Below are 15,675 nucleotides of genomic sequence, written 5' to 3'. Positions count from 1 at the left end.
CATCCTTGGTGACACCGTTTGATATGCCCGGACTCTATATGCGACAACCGAACATATCGGAGTCACGATTCATTATTAATCTAAAATACTGAAATTGGTACTTTTTATCAAGATATTTCCCATCTCGGCTGTCGTGATAGACAAGTTCGGCTCTGAGCCACATTAGTGTTATGGAGTGAGTGTCTAACAGAAGGGCGGAAGGTCAGAGGTTTGATCCCGACCTGAAGACATTACAGGTTCATGGTTCGGCATGAAGGGGATAAATAAGGCTTGCCGGCACAGGGTCTGTCTGAATGACTTGCCTCTGTCTCTGATAGACTGTAGCTTGGAAACTGAGAGGGGCAGCATCACGAAACAGTGGTTAATCTTCACTAGAACAGGTAGCTGCCACAGCTTGCATGTACACATGCTCGCACACCGGCAATCACACATGCACCCGTACATTCACAACTTGAGAGGCATTTAGAAGTTGGGGAAGTGGGAAAGGGTAACAATATATAGATGATTACTCACTCACTCACTAACTCACTCATTGACTCCCTCACTCACTCACTCATTGACTCACTCACTAGTGTTGGGAGCAGTGAAACGTCGATCTCACTGTCATACAGAATTTGTTCATCAATGTATGATTATCAGTGCAGCGATCTTAAACATGAAACCTCATTTTTGCCGTAAACGACCACACATACGTCAAGTCAACAATTCCACGAAACGAACAACTTCTCTGAAAAAGTACAAGCATTTGAATGTGTCTATGTCGGGCAGATACACATGATTGCGTTTCGAGGAATGTTGTCAAATCTCGGTCATTGTTGGACAGTTTGCTAACTGCCTCACGATTACGCTTACAATGACCGAATGTCGATTTTGGAGACCATTAAATGCAAGAACCATGTCTCGTTCCTGCCTTTTCCAGCTCAGTATATTTAATGAGTGGAATGATTGACAGACTGACATTGCCATATCGTACCAGCCCTTTCAGTGACGTCGTTACTGGATTTCATTCAGTATTTCGGCAACGAAACAGTAGGAGATTGTCGGAAACAGTCGGAAAATACGTTTTGTAGCTTCGAACTTGTGATACGTGTCCTGGGAATGACGGCCGCCATACAACGACGGTGTTCATAATTAGTAAAAGAACAAACGGTATGTTGTTATTATATGCAGAGTGCTGGGTGAATCGAAACCAAACGGTCGGGTTCGAATCTAGGTTAAAACGACTGATCGATTATCGATGCAAAACAATTATCCATGATCATGTGACAATACATCGATTATTCCGCACACTGATGGATCTGATGGTTCCCACCTAGTCACGTATCAATGGATGTAATGAAAAGACAAAAACACCTTTAATCATTATTTTGTCTATTTTTTTCGCGTGAAAATTTTGGATCGTGTTTCCGAAATCGTTCTCAAGTATTGTCAGATAATAATAAGAGAGATAAACTTTGCCATTACGTGAAATAATGAGAAAAATCAAACTAACATAATACTTTTGTAGTAATAATGTCATCGATAGTCGTCCTTATTTAGATCCCACATGGATGTATAACAAGTTCGATTCCTTTAGATTATTCACATTGAATTGATTCATATTCTGAAAAAAAATACCTGTCATGATATTGATTGAATATTGATGAAAATGGCGTAAACTCATTTTCATTGTTAGTTTATAGGTTTATTCAGCACTATTACCAAACAGCCCAGTATTGATTATAACAGGTGTATTTGCCTCGAGTGGGCGAGTGAGTGAGTGTAGTTTTACGCCGCACTCAGAAATATTCCTAACTGAGTGTATGTATGTTATGAAACATACTTTTTCATGATAATCGTATGAAGCGACAAAACACTTTTTCCACTGACACACGAAATCTACCAACACGGGAATTCGATAATATCATGAGCATCCATATATAAATCACAACAATACAGCGATATCATCGCGATTGCGTCGTGAATGAAACACATAAGTCAGGTGTTCGCGAGGAGAACGCAACCTGCCCTCCAGTGTCATGTCATGAATCCATGCGAAGGCAAGTCAATTAATCCACGAGAGTAAAACATGGAAACACGATACAAGTCAAAATGGTCATAATCATTTGATGCGTCAGATCTGGTGAAGTCTTCCACGGGTCTGACATGAACCAATATGAAAACCTTTCCCAAGCCTCACATGTTCCAGTCCCGATCTAATATCGTTTTGGTAAGAGTAGTACATTGTAATGAATTCTTTGAAATCAACGTTGAAAATGTTTAAATCCGTTCTAAAGTACTGTGATAATTAACATATACACACGTCATATTTGGTGGTTAAAAATGAACTAACAAGAAAAGCGTTTCTAATGGCGATGCATCTGAAGTAAGTATCATAGTCCTTTTACCTTTTTGTCAGCTTGGCAAGATTTAACTGACGCTTGTAGTGTTTTGGTCGAATTAAATTTTTAGGAGGTGCTCTATTTTGCCCTGTAGCGTAGCTTTACAAACAAAATGGTCTGTGGCAAGTCATTTCCGACGAGGCCGAGTCATCCATCTCCAACTTTCACTGGAACACACAATAATACCCGCGAGTCATTTCCCAGCTCATCACCTGGCAATTAATTGCTGTGAATCATAACCTCACAACTGAGGTATCACGTGTCTTTGTCCACGTTGGTCGAGACCAGCTGTTCCATAATATATAGCGAGCATGAATATGTCTACATATTGTCCCCTGCATTGTGTTCGCATGTATCGATTGTAGGTAACGTTTTCTTTGCGTTAATTATTTATGTTACGAACCGTCAGTTTGGGAATGTAGATACAAGTCCTTGGTATGGCTATCTGACTGTCTGTATTTGACCAATGGTCACCTAGACCGTCACCTTGGCAACCTCACTTGGCATTGGTCTGATTTATTGAAGAGGTTGTGTCAATGGTAAATAATGAAGGTAGAGTATGGTGTTACAGCAGTGCCATTACTTCTGCAGATGCCTATCTTTGGACGCAATGATTCGTATATATTTCCCAGTGGAACGAACATGTGTGCCTGCGTGATCTGAGATTGGTGGAACAGGAGGTTCATAACAGCTACGGTGTAATAGCTTGGGGAAATGAAAATGTAAACAAGCGTGTTGTAGTACTATTTCATCTTAAATACTTTCGTCTAGGTGATCTTCACCCTTGGTCTTAGGGGCGGCTGTCGGGTGGACACGGTCGCTGACTTGATTGATGTATGTCATCGTATCCCAAATGCAAGGATCGATGCTCATGATGTCAATCACGGGATTGATTGTCTGACCCCATTGTCACTCGAATTGTCACGCAAAGAAGCACGTGTTAAATTCTGTGTCCTGACTATAACCCCTGACTGTTGTTTCTCCTCCAGCTGACATGTATTTTGTTTCAGTCCAAGGTTGCCTTTTCTGCACCTTATCCGTCATTTACCTAGGCTTTTCTCAGGTCCAATCTAATTCGCCGTGGATGCTAGAAAAGTGGCTTTTGGCTTAGTTTAATAATTGAGTGACAGATTTTATAATCGGACGTTGATAACCGGCTAATGACGAGACAAGGGAGTGTAAAGCGATATATGCTTCTTTGGCATGGCGCCATAATTCCAGCAATATGACAGTGAAGGACATGAAAAAGGTCTTTGGACGTTGTACTCAAGGGGAGAAGCTTATCTGTTCTTGTTGAGACAAGAAGTAGACGAAGACTGTTTCTTATCATGACTGATGTAGGCGAGAGGGAAATGGCCTAAAGTGAACGTACCTCTAAACATGAAGCATACACAAGGTGCATTTTACATTTCAAGAATAGTTTTATCAGAGGAATTTCAATGCTGCACGAAATGTGAACTACGAATCTTTCATATTTGTGGTATGTACAATAGCTACTAGGAAAGAATAAAGGTCGCGTGTGCTTCAAACATGTTCTTCTAAAGTTATCCTATAACATGAGTTTAGTTTTAGCAATATTCCAACAATATCACGGCGGGGGACACCAGAAATGGGCTTCACACAGAACACCTACCATATATAACGACAGGTGACGGCTTTTGTGCTACGTCAGTGATTTAAACTTCTGCATAAAATAGTTGTTCATTTTAAAGCCAATTCAGCAATATTTCAGCAATATAAATAAAAATAATATTCCAGCTATTTGACAGCGGTCAGAAAGTAATCGAGTCTGGGCAAGACAATCTGGTGATTGACATCACGTGCATCGATCTACGCAGTTGGGTGAACGATGTCAGTGAGTCTGACTACCCGATTCCGTTAGTCGCCATCGCGAGCATTGATTTACAATTTTAGGATACAACATGCATCAACAAGGTCAGCGAGCATGACCACAAGATCCCGTTAGTCGCCATCGCGAGCATCGATTTGCATATTTATGATACGATGACATGCATCAATAAACTCAGCGAGCTTGACCACAAGATCCCGTTAGTCGCCTCTAACGACAAGCATGGCTTGCTGAAGATTGTTTCTCACCCGAATATCGCAGTAACGGTTAGATATGGTATAAAATGAAACCCAAGGACACATACATCGTAGTCCCATTGCAGTGCAACTGTCATCCACATGCTGGACAGTACAGCTGGGATAATGTCACGTGATCAATACCAGGTGGGCAGGCCCGGCCAGTCGGACTGTTTATCCCAGGTAATTATCGATCTTCCTTTGTTTGGGATAACTGACTGATCGACTGATTGCTGTTGTCTGACCACAATATTTATCTCGACGACATTGTCAATTGTCTGGAATTGATATCTCTTCCTGTGGGGGACTGTGTCCTTCTGGGCGGCCATTTTGATTAATCTTCATGCTTGACTGACTGACATGGCCAATTGATTGACATTAACTGTATACCCGCCACCAGGGGGCTTCATAAGTGTGGATTAAGTGTATCTTCAGTACGTACTAAATCAATTTGGTATGCAATACGACCCACTGTCAACCGCGGAACGGCTTACGTGTTAGGCAGAGTATGAAATGGGTCACATTGGGAAACGTCTGAAAATATTGCTGACATAATTACATATGGTGAGTGAGCGAGTGGGTAGAGTGAGTGAGTGAACGAGTGAGTGAGCGGGTGAGTGAGTGAGTGAGTGAGTGATGTTTTACTCCACTTTTAGCAATATTCCAGCAACACCAGATGGGAATTACCAGAAATAGGCTTCACACAATGTACCCTTGTGGGAAATCTAATCGGAACGAACGAACACTTTCACCACACGTCCTTACACTGCTAACATCATGAGGATAAGACACTTTGGCAAAACGAAGGGCATTGCCTTTTCTTCGTCTGATTCTGTGTGGTACGATTCACAATTTCCTTCAGATTGAAAAAAAACCCCAAACAAACATGGGAATTTGGTCAAAGTAACGGAAGCGTATTCTTCGTGTATGTCGATGATCTGATAAAGCCCAATTCTGCATGTATAAAATGTCCTCCCACTGGTTTACCAACCTGAACAACAGATAAAAGAGTCGAGAAAGACCACTTCAAATGTTTCACATCACTATGCATAGATATTCTCAGTGACGAACACCCATTCACATGACAAGAGGGATTGCATCGACTTCCTTTTATGTCCAGCAATATTCCCACAGCTGCTAATCATTGGCGTCTACCATTAAGGTTCAGCCGACCATGTTCTTTCTAGCTGAATTTCAAAGAGCGCCTTGGTACAGTTGCTCAAAAGGTTTTTTGATCGGGGTAACATGTAGCCCGATGTAATTCCCAAGTTTGACTTGTTCCATATGTTCCTGTGTGAACACTTGCCTGTTTATGTGTTTAAGACATGTGGGGTACTGTAGCTCACCTATCTTCATGGTAATATAGCTTAACGACAGGAGCCATTAACACAGGCCCTCGATGTAGTTGTACTTGGGTTTCAGCAGATATTTCGTTTGACTATGGGAATGTATTTGTCGTTTTTGTCTTGTTTTTTCTGTGTGTTTTACTTGTTTTGCCGGATTAAGATTCAAATCATAAATCCACAGTTGTCATACATCGCTCCACTGCATCTTGTACAAAGTAAATGATTTATTACTCGACGGGAACATGATCCGGGCTTAACAAACACTGCAGACTAATACGGGGATATTTGTCATTGCCCAGATATCTACAGATCGTATTTCACAGTATTGAACAGTTATGGGGACAGTTCAAACAACACTCAGACGGTGTTAACATATTGAAAGGGAGGTAACAAATTGACAGACCTATCAAGTCGTTGATATAGGTTCGTGATATTGTTCACTGCTACAGTTAATCGTGCCATCCAATCATAATTGCGGAGAAATTGTCTCAGTTTCTTCCTCATAACATTTAGACCTTCTCTTGATCTTTGCATTAAGGCATGGAACTCATGATCTCTCTTTACTGACGGACAGAGACCGGTGAAATCGCCAGTCTTGTTAGATAACATATTGTTACTGAAGCATGTAACTAACAAAAAATATGTACTGAACAGCAAAAGAAAAGCAACTCTGTTTTAGTCAAGTTTTTAATTATAAAACAAGCATTAACACATACTTTTATGTGATTTCATTTTTTTAAACTTACGTTTCTTTTGCTGATCAGTATATATTACATCTAGCGAATGTCTAAGGTTCACACAAAAGACTAATAATATCGTCTTGTCTGCATGAAGACACTTAACCAGGCATTTACCGAAGAAAATATCGCGTCCTATTCGCAAGTGTACAGGTTTGATTAGACTATTTCCTGCAGGGGGCGAAGAGTATTGCTGGTGCAATTTTAAATGTTCCAGTTGTCAGTTGGTAACTTTAATCAATTATTTTCATGTCTGTAACACGTTTCTGGGTATGTAGTATAAGAAACCATACTGGAAACCAACTTGGCACAGATACCAAACAGAGTGAAGGGCCCAAGTCTCTTCTTAAAAAAAAAACAACATGTTTTCACTTCTTAACAAAACCTCTTGCTTCTGAACAGAGATGAAGTCGTGTTGATGACAGTGAGTGAGTTTGGTTTTATGTCGCATTTAGCACTATTCCAGCAAAATCACAGCCGGAGACGCCAGAAATGATCTTCGTACATTGCACCCGTGTGGGAAAACGAGCCTCCTGGGTGACGAGGGAAAGCTTTAACCACGTGGCCACCCCACCTCAAAGCTATTATCATTATAATTATTATTGTTACTGTTATGATAATCATCATCTTCATCATCGTATAAAGTCTATTTCATAAATATTGATTACCACGTTACGCTCTGCGAGAATCGTTGTTTGAACCGATCTCCATTGATTTCCTGGTGTGCAGTAAACATAAAATTGCGACGTTGGTAGTTGAAAGTGATATCAGTTTGTCATAAATCGATCTGTAGTATGACATAAACAACACTCAGGGCAAGACTGTTGTAATGAGCCCGAATATCGATCCCCCCATTCCAATCAGGTATGTCGACGGGTATTGGGCAACATACTGGGACAGTATCACCTGGCGTGCCTGAAATTAGCATTGCTGCATTGCGACACGTCTTCTTTTTGAACACGCCGAACTTAATGTACTCCGGTACACATACGCACGCGCTCACGCACATACAACGAACACGGACAGGCAAATAAATAAGCAGACACGCATACCCCTGACGAACAGACGGATACCATCACACCATGCCCCCTCGCGCGAACCACACCAAACACGTGCGCACACACACAAGCACAAACACACACAACCACGCGCGGCACAGACGGCCATCTAAAACACACAAAGATGCCCACGTCTACCAGCAGACAGACGCACACACTATCACATGTATACACAAACAAAAAGCATTGTGACAGTCATGTATAAACCTAAACATGGCGAGGTCATTAATACTCTATGGTAAATGCAACCTTTTATGGGCTTAATGGTCACTTTAAACGACACGTCACAACTTGCAGTGACCAAACTGATACAATATTCGTTGAGTCTGAATGAAATAAAACATTGTCAGAAGCAACGAAAACGATGCTTCATTCAAACGTCCAAAGACAACAGCCTAGTGCATACGGAGAACAAAGTTCCCATGCAGCTTGTGACAACGTTTCCTTTGAAAGAAGCTACAGACAGTATTGAAGCCTCACAACTTTTTCACCATGCCATAACACAGACCGTTAAGCAGTGATGACAGAAGCAGGACCACTGCAAATTTAGGGTGTTCCCATACATTTTGTTTGTAGTGTGTATACCCTGACACACACGTATCCACACACATGTAGAGATACAGATACACGCTAAATCAACCGTTATCGAACACATGATGTCGTTCTGTTAAATTATGCATACTGTTTTCTTTCAAGCCTGGAATCTAATTACACCTGTGATCACAAATGATTCGTGGCATAGTCACTAATACCAATCTAGTGTCGTAATCCACGCTGTCCTGCAATAAACGCCGAAACATTGATGCGACTGTTAGTAATTAACTTCATTTTTGTCCTTAATTGCCGGAATCCAACTCCTAATTGCTGATCCAATTATTTCTTTGAAGAACTGATTACTTTTCTTCCCATGCCAAAGATCCTATTTGTCAGAATATGTATTCTATTTCCTCAACTGACAACCATGTTTTTTTTGTTTTTGTTTTTTTGTTTGTTTTTGTGTGTGCGTGTGTGCGTGTGTGCGTGTGTGTGTGTGTGTGTGTGTGTGTGTGTGTGTGTGTGTGTGTGTGTGTGTGTGTGTGTGTGTGTGTGTGTGTGTGTGTGTGTGTGTGTGTGTGTGTGTGTGTTCAATCTTGGTCGTGATTATGTTGCCTTATTTCTAACCTTCCCTAGACGCTCTGTTGAATCAAACACACACCAGGAATGTTGTACATATTTTCTGGGTATTCTTGCATATACTTTCCTGAAAAAATAGCATGCCGCAAGACTTACCTGACAACGTCTTTTTATCACCAACCTCATCATGCTTTTTATTCTGGAGGGGCGGTGGGATAACATTGAGGTAAAATTGTTCGCTCGCCACGCCGAAGGCCTTGTTTCGATTCTCCACATGGGTACAACGTGAAGCCCATTATTTTTGAACCCGTCGTGATATTGCTGGAACATTGATAAAAGCGGCGTAAATCCCAACTCACTCACTCACTCACTCATTAAGTCGTTCATTTACATGCACACACGTCAGTATTTTCGACTATTCGACTATTCACTCGCAGTAAGAGGTGAAAAATCGGTGGTCAGACTTGCCCCCATCGTTGGTGGCATGTCATCCCAGCTTCTTAAAACGGTGCTGATTCTATCAATCACCGGTTATGCGGCCCAGATTTGAATATTTGCAGCCGAACGTCACGTATTTGAGTTTTGATGAAAGCGAACACACACACGAACGCTTATTCCCATATACCTACATACCTTCGTTCACGCATACATACAAGCACGCGCGCACGCACACATTGTTCTCTCATACACAAGTCTCGAAAAGAGACTATTGATCGTAAATGCATTAATTTCCCTGCCTGTAGTAAAGTTTCTAAAACTGGCGTGATAGCAATTTGCAACGCGAGAACATGAAATCACTTTTTGTCATTAACTCCGCTGATTATCGAGGCTCCTGTCTACGGATGATGGCGGCACCCGCGGTGTCGTGTTATGTTGCTGTTGTGTAATGCTGTTGTTGCAGACGTTAACAGCTTTAAAGTGGGAACATTTTTAACGTATCCCTCTCATTTACACCACATTAACGACGTCCATCGACCTGAGTTGAAAAATGTTCATCTGATTGCTGGTGTCATTGTTGCTGAAAGTAACACCACCTACACAGATTCAGGAAAACGCCTGACAGTAACGTTTTCATTGAAACCGCTCTGCTTTCATTCTGGAAATAAACTACCTGTTCGTGAAGCTGGACTGAAGCTAATAACGTTCACAACGGTAATACGCACACAAAACGATCTTTTCCCGACTGATACTACACATGATCAGGAATTGGATTAATATTACACATTAAAGTACACTTCACTGGACCAACACCATCAGTGTGCTGTAAAATATTTATAGAAGTATATTGTTCTGAGTTATTTCGATCACACGCAGGACGTTGCAGTGAATAATATATATATATATATATATATATATATATATATATATATATATATATATATACACACACACACACACACACACACACACACACACACATATACATATATATATATGTATATATATATATATATATATATATATATGTATATGTATATTTATATATATCATCAGAGAGAGAGAGAGACAGAAGATGGAGAGAAAACGTGTGTGTGTGTTTCGTGGGTAAACGACAATTTCTTCCTCTTTGTCTCTGCACGAACTTCGCCTCATCTCAATTGTTCCACAAACATGATAATGTACTCTCAGACTATTTTCCTGCACTGTTCAATATGTTTATCTTTCTAACGCCCGAGTCAGAGCACATGAAAGAAATCGCGAAAGAATCGTGGATATTCTAAGACGAGCCCTCCTCGCGAATCAATGGTCAATTTACTTCACACGAAATCACTCGACTTCAGAAGCTACTGTTGAAGCGGTTTACAGGTAGACATATTTTAGGTTGATTACCTTGCCAACTGGGAATTGACAAATACGTTCGATCCGTTTGACGTGGTAATTGACATTTGGCGTGTGTAAATAAAATACTATTTCCATATTTCTTCATGAAGGTGACCTGCATTACCAAGGTTGTTGGTGAAGGTGAAGGCTACCCGATGATGTGAATCAACACTAGCTTGCAGTCATAGTATCAGCGCTTACTGAGGTTGAGGGGGTTTCGCGGAATGATTTGTCGGCGCGTTCGTATACGTCATGGCGACATTATAGAGTGGAGATGTAAACAGAAATAGGACATTAGTTGTTCGAATTTTGTCAGAATTCAGATATTATATTTTTGGAAACTTGACTGGGTCAAAGAGGTTGGATAGGGTGTGTCATCATTGTAAAGAAGCTGACATCTGTAACATAAAAAAAACCTCGTTTGCTTATGTTGACTGACACTGAATGTAAGATGTCGGAGATCTTGAAGGAAATTAGGTATAAATTAGGATATTGTACATGAATTGTCTTGGCCAAAATTGGCCATGGTCGGTTACGAGGTGGACGGAAAATTGGACATTTTTAGGTTGGGTATCTTGATAGAAACTGGACGATGGGGTTGGATAACATGATAGAGACTGGACGTTGGGGGTTGGGTATCTTGACAGAAACTGGACATTAGAGCTGGGATGTCGTGATAAAAACTGGACGTTGGTACCTTGATAGAACCTGGACATCAGACAGACATTGCACATTTTATATTTCGTATGTCGACATATATAGATATGTAGGGAGTCATTATTTAAGCTAGACATGAATAAGAAATGATCATGATGATGACTGAACATTACATGATTGATATTTTGATGGAAATTGATTGTTATAGTGTTGACAGATATTTTGTATCAGAGATTTGTTACCTTGTCGGAAACTGGCCCAAGCAATTTGGGTATCTTGACAGAAATTCTTGGATACACATCCTGTCCGCTATACCGTGAATGGAGACGAATGGCTTCGAGACTGCTGGATATTGAGTGAGTGAGTGATTGAGTGAGTGAGTGAGTGAGTGCGTTTGCACTACTCCAGTAATATCAACAGAAATTGGTTTTACACATTGAATCCATGTGGGGAAAGGAACCCGAGCCTTCAGCGTAGCGAGCGAACGCTTTAACCACAAGGCTACCACATCTTATACTAAAGAGATCAGGTTGAGACGCCCTTGTCATGCGTGTATGTGTTTGTGTGTGAACTGTGTATATAAACTAGCTACTACAGCTTCATGATTCATCTGACATTCCATGTGAAGCAAGAAAATTGCGTGACGTTCGTGCTCATTTCGCTTTTCAGAGAGAAATCACACAGAACATGTGCCTGACACAAAACCAAACATAATCTCGTAATTTGAAGTGAATTCCAATTGACATGCAACGATTTGTATTAAATAAACGCCATTCAATGCATACTCCTGACGTTAATTATCATAGCACTCATACAAAAATATGGATATTCATGGAGCATTCAATCGATGCTCGCCCATCGCCCAGAGATTAACAGCTTCGCGAGGCAGGTGCCCACGTCGAGCACACAAAAGACCAAATAAATGATTGGAGTAATGCATGATATGGGAACAGGTGCAATTCAGCAGTTCATCTGCCGTAACTGGTATACTTGACGCGGATAAGTGATCTTAATGTGTGTCCTTAAATACGGCAAACAGTTCAATAAAATAATTTAGAAACAAAAGCGAACAGGATGATGGTTTCATTATTTTTTTCCATCGGTAATGACTTTGTTGTCAGTGCAAACTATTCCATACGTCATTGACTAGAACGTATTCTCAAGGGAGACAAGTTCTATCCTCGACTACGTTTGTCAGTGAATAGCAGAGGGTGACTTTAAATTATCACGAGGCTATACACGCTGTTGGTCCCAAGTGAGGGTGACTGATAGCATTTTGTGAATTCCAACTATTTGGAGTGTTCAACGCATCCCAGAACTCGGCGCCATTTTGGAAACAAAGCCGTGAGAGAAATGGGCGATGAACGGGTGTGGACATATTTGTTCTCATGCATACATACGATATAAATAAATAAATATTCACGAGTGAGAATTGTTGAGTATGTAGATGCACAGTTTCGTACGACGGATAATATTTATATAAATATTTAATGATGAATCGATCAGTTCGTCTGACCTAATCTGTTCAGGCACTGGAGAGAGATATATTAGTGATCTTGGTCTTGACGTAATGACCCGAGGCACTAGTTGAACACATTTGTGACCTTGGTCTTGAATTAATGACCCGGGGCACTGGTTCAAGACATTTGTGACCTTGGTCTTGAACTAATGACTTGAACTAATGAGCGAGTAAGTTTAGTTTTACGCCGCACTCAACAATAACTCAAACTATATAGTGGCGACCGGATAATCCAGTGAGCAACAGCATGAGCATCGATCCGCGGAACTGGGGACCATGACGTTTCAACCATATCAATGAGTCTGACCACCCGATCCCGTTAGTAGCCTCTTTCAACAGGCATAGTCGCCTATTGTGGCAAGCTTGGGTTGCTGAAAATCTATTCTACACCGGATCTACACGGGTTTCTTGAACTAATGCCTTGAGGCACTGTAGGAACACATTGTTGACATTGAACTATTATATGTAGGCACTGGCTAGACAGTTGTGTAACACTTAACTGGTTTGTTTAGTCACTTGACATTCGTTAGTGGTATTGCCCTATTCTGTACAGGCACCGGACACCACGAATACAACCTCTCAGTTTTTTTTCGCCACGTGCCAATAGTCTGCCTTCGCTTAGCGTCCAATTATTTACTGTGCTGTTTATTATGGGACATTCCTGCATGCACTGTCAGGTCTCGGGCCGAGCACAAACACGTTTGTCGAATTGATCGTTTCCATCCTTAACAACAAACAACGTGTTTGTGAAATCCTCCCTACAACTGTTTCACATGTTGTATCAAAACAACACTGCAATATTGTGTCAATCCTTGCCGCCAGTCAGTTCAGTGTAAGCTATACGGTGTTCTCACACGCTCCTTGTGTTTTCTTTTGTGTCACACTTGCCCATATCAAAAGTTCGGTAATCCATGGGAAGAGAGTTCATCTACAATACCCCTCAGATTCAGTTTCACTTCACCACGAACAGCAATGCAACAGGCTAAAAAAATTCAGCACTTTGGTGAAACTGTGTATTTAGATGTATAAATGTGACTGACAAAAAAATTAGCAAATGAAGACCTTGATTCTAGCTCATTGTTACATTGCCGGAGAGCTCGATTTCGTCGGTCCTTTAACAAATATAAAGTGTCTGTTTCACAAAACCCAATCAACAGATCATAAGTGTGTGAGTTTAATTTTACGCCGCACTCAGCAATATTCCAGCTGTATGGTGGTTGTCTGTAAATAATCAAGTCTGGACCAGACAATCCAGTGATCAAGAGCATGGACTTCTATCTGCGCATTTGGGAACCGATGACATGTGGTCATCGATCCTGACCACCCCATCCCGTTAGTCGCTCTTACGACAAGGATCAACTGAGGGTTACTGAGGATCAACTCCAATCCGAACCTTCAGGGGCCTAGTCAATCTATCAATGTTATCTTCACATGTGTTTTTCCGTATGTATAATAAATCGCAAAGGCGATATATTTTTTTTTTGCTTTCACGCCAACCTCTTGTCATAAAAATCATTGAACATCCTGGTTTTGCATATTTAGTGGATGTTCGTAAGATTTGTATATGTGAAGGATTTCATAATAGAGAATTCCGGTTCCACAATCTAACGTCAATTCTACTGACTATGACGGTTACAGAATTAGCCGAGTGGACTCGATGGAACGGTCCAATACTTCGGGGATACACCGACACTCGGTACACAAAAACAAAACATTTAGTTTGGATTGGTTTAAATTTACACTTTCTTAGACATCGTTTGTTATCAAGTAATTATAAGACGCTGAGATAACATCATTTTGATGGAACCATTTTGATAACTCCATCTAAACTAAACAGGACTACCAATGAGTTCGGTGTTTCCTGGCGGAAATGTAGACATTCTTAATGAAGGACTTTTGTGCCACTAAAAGGGATAGACGGAAGGGGAAATGGTATAATTTAGGGACTGTCAATGCCGCATTGCTCTCCATCGCCATGCCACGTGCTGTAGTGTTCCTGACTGGGCCAACGCTCAAACACAGCGGGGAGAAATTACTGAACGAAACAGTTTCTTATTTTCATTGCAAGATGGACAAACGCCATGTTGACTTCACAGTTGACACAATGTCCGGCGTGTTGATCAAGACTGTTGACAACTCAAGTCGGTCAACTGAGACAAGGGTGTCTATTGAGGCGACCCCGATTCCGTTTTCATGTCCTTCCCCCTTTCACTGGCCAGTAGCATGACCTTAAACCATCAATATTTATTTACTTGGTTTTGTCTCACCCTTGGAAATATTTCAACTCCGAGCAGCCAAATTTCGCGTCAAATTGTTATTAACGTAAATGGTTGTAGAAATGATTTGTCGGACACTGTGTTGGAAACATTTGAATTAATAGGTAAACAACAGAAGGGTGCAGTGTTTTGGTATTTGCTTCAACAAACCGAATAATTCTCACAAAGAATGTCAATAACGAAATGTCATGTTTAGATTCCTTATTGTCATCAATACGCATGCAAATACAAACCTTACGTGAAAAAAACCCGTCGAAAATAGTATATGTATTATCTATCAGTGCATTACGTTTACTGCTAGTGATCCAAATGACATCTTGGGGACCGTAAATAATTGCATAAGGAGATATTCCATGAAATGTCAAATAAGTGAGTGAGCCGCATATTGAATATTTCTGCAAATATCACGGCGGGGAACACCAAATTGTGTTTCACACATTGTACCTACATGGGGAATCGAAAACGGGTCGTCAGCATGACGAGCTAACCTAGTACACGTGTACTACGTGTACGTGTACATTCTGAAAAAAATGTCCGTCGTTTTACAACAACCATATGTGTTCTGATCTGTTTTCACAGTGAATTCTTTCGATATCCGTGGTTCGTTGCTGGGCACGATGTTAAGCTGGTAGCGGAATACGCCGAATACACCAGGGCATACAAAATTTTACCATGACTTCCC

General features: G+C 40.9%; 1 protein-coding gene across 1 annotated transcript in view; it reads left to right on the top strand.

The window, feature by feature from the left end:
• Positions 1–15,675, top strand: part of LOC137268854 (uncharacterized) — a 43,386-nt gene that overhangs the window by 21,440 nt on the left and 6,271 nt on the right. The gene's annotated exons all lie outside the window — the stretch shown is intronic.

This window comes from Haliotis asinina, chromosome 16 (assembly GCF_037392515.1).
Source record: "Haliotis asinina isolate JCU_RB_2024 chromosome 16, JCU_Hal_asi_v2, whole genome shotgun sequence".
Lineage (NCBI taxonomy): Eukaryota > Metazoa > Mollusca > Gastropoda > Lepetellida > Haliotidae > Haliotis > Haliotis asinina.
This window is presented reverse-complemented; position numbering and strand designations above follow the sequence as displayed.